The following is a 2351-nucleotide window of genomic DNA, read 5'->3' as shown; positions in this document are numbered from 1 at the left end:
GGGGGGGGTCTGATCTTCTTTCTCTCACAGGGGCTAAAACCAACACATCTTCATAAAGTCACAAAGCCGGGACATGTTTGATACGGTTTTTAAGAAAGCAAGAGGCCTGATTTCCACAGTTTTTAAAACCACGGCGCGGCTCAGTCCTCTCTGCATTGCAGCACTGTGGTTGAGGGAAGCGGGGAGATGAGAGCCTGTGCTGCACACCGAGCTGAGCACCCAATCACGTACCTCCATGTGGTACCCRAGCCAATCGGCAGCTCGCAGCCGAGGTTAAAGATTGACAATTGCAGGGGAGAACAGCAGGGAGAGAAGGCCTTCTGGGAAACCTGGACCCATCGTTTCCCTCATCCCTCAACGTCCTCAAAAATGGATAGAGATGAAAGACTAGTCTGAAGACTCTATGTCAGAYGAGACAAAGGTATGGTGATCATTTCCTTCAGTGAGGCATGACTGCTGTGGAAAAGGTGGGTGTGGACAGAGATGTAGCAGTAAGTTTCAGTGCATCAGATGTTCTGTGGTCTGTGACTGAAAGGATGGATTTTTGTAAAGATGGGCCTTATTGATTCTTTTTATCTCTGTCCTATTTTGCCTGTGTGTGTTTGTGTGTGTGTGTGCTTTCTTCCATTTTTTGCTCTGATCAGAACAGGATGCTGGTGGAGAAAAATGTTCAGTTGAGGAGGTGCAAAGATTTAGGTCCATGCTGCTGTTCGCAGATGTGCTGTCTCTGGCTGACAAGTGTTTGAAAGTATTTTTTTTCTTTCAAAGGTGTAATATTTAAAAATGAATGTGACCATATCAAATCTGCAGCAACATCTTTGTGAGGGTGGATTTTCTAATAGCTATTCCAAAAGGCACCTGTATGCACACAAACGACTTCTTTAACCAGAAAATGTTGAGAATATTGGAATATTGAGCTTATGTCACACAAAACATCTAATAATGTAAGGATGTATTTGGATGTGTTGCAGTTGGGAAAAATTGTGTTTTTATCCATTGATGAATTTTATGCTCTGGTTTAAAGATTCATAACAAATGGTCTCGTATGATATTTTTATTTGATTTATTTTACCCTTCTTTATCCAGGCAAATCCCACAGAGATCACAGATCTCTTTTTCAAGGGAGGCCTGAAGGCAACCTATTGCCATCGTCTTAACTCTGACATCTTAAGCCAATAGAATGCTCTAAAATGAGCTTTTAAGGAAAAACTTGTGCTATTATTTTAAAACCATTGTGTGTTTTACTGTGTAAAAAGAAAAAGAGTCACAAAATGTGCAATCAGTCGACCTACACAGTAAAACTTAACCTTCTAATGATAAGTGAACAAATCTGCTAGGGCAGTAAGATATTTCACTTGGTAAGACTTGAAATAAAATAAGACTTTAATTAAGAAAAATTTCCAGGCTAACAAGATTAACCCCTTAATAGCCACCCCTGAAATTCTTTAAAAGCCTTTTTTATTTTTTGTAAAAGTGTCAAACTGAAGGTCAGAGCCAAAGGAAGTCGTCTGACACCCTAGTTTTCAAAATAAAAGCCCCCGGTAGTGTCTGGAAATGTCTAAAGGCAGAAACTGCACCGTTTTTGTCCACTGGTGCAACAAAGACTGTTAAGGGATTAAAAATTCACATTCTGCTGTTGCTTATTAGTGTCAAAAAAAGACCAACACTACTTTTGGCTGGAAATAAGATTGTAAGACAGTTAGATGGATAGATTTTACATCATGCCTAACAGGAGAGAGATTGGTTCAGTCTGCAGACAATCTGTTCTTGTTCCCATTTTCTCTGAGACAAAAGGAAAAGCAGGGGGCATGCTACATGGATTTGTTCAGGTCATTACCAATACTAAGTTGTCATATCATGTAAGTCACAGTAGGTCCTTTAACCTATGAAAAGCTCAACAATATAACTTGTCTTTTATCAAAAACAAAACAACTGACACAGAAAAAAAACAAAAAACACATGCACCACATTTGCAACAAAATTGCCAATGATAATTAATCCACCAGAAAATTCAGAGGTGGTCTGTTCGGTAAATTTTACTCCAGGAGCTGCGAGGTTTGTTTTCAAGCTTCAGACTGAACTGAAGCAGCAGCTGCTGACGTCATTACACTCTTGCGCGATGCTGCGTTCAGGACAAGCATGGAAAACTCACCACTCTTATGCCAGTACAGTTGCAATGATGCATTTATGTGCCGAAATGGAATTGTATGAACATTCACATGGTGATTATGTAATACAGCGAATCGATAATAAAAAAATCAGCATCGACAAATTTACATAATCGACGTCATCGATTATTTCAACTAATCGGTGCAGCCCTACTTGTGACGTCCACGGCCTACCCCAGTTAC

The 2351-nt window shown here is 40.0% G+C and overlaps 1 protein-coding gene across 1 annotated transcript in view; it reads left to right on the top strand.

The window, feature by feature from the left end:
* Positions 1-171: 171 nt before the first annotated feature.
* Positions 172-2351, top strand: part of zmynd8 (zinc finger, MYND-type containing 8) — a 20413-nt gene continuing 18233 nt past the window's right edge. Inside the window, exon 1 of the mRNA XM_014017722.1 lies at positions 172-421. The gene's annotated coding sequence lies outside the window, so the exon portion shown is untranslated. The remainder of the gene's footprint in view (positions 422-2351) is intronic.

Source organism: Austrofundulus limnaeus, unplaced genomic scaffold, assembly GCF_001266775.1.
Source record: "Austrofundulus limnaeus strain Quisiro unplaced genomic scaffold, Austrofundulus_limnaeus-1.0 Scaffold175, whole genome shotgun sequence".
Taxonomy (NCBI): domain Eukaryota; kingdom Metazoa; phylum Chordata; class Actinopteri; order Cyprinodontiformes; family Rivulidae; genus Austrofundulus; species Austrofundulus limnaeus.
The sequence above is the reverse complement of the archived record's forward strand: the minus strand, read 5'-3'. Positions and strand labels throughout refer to the sequence as shown.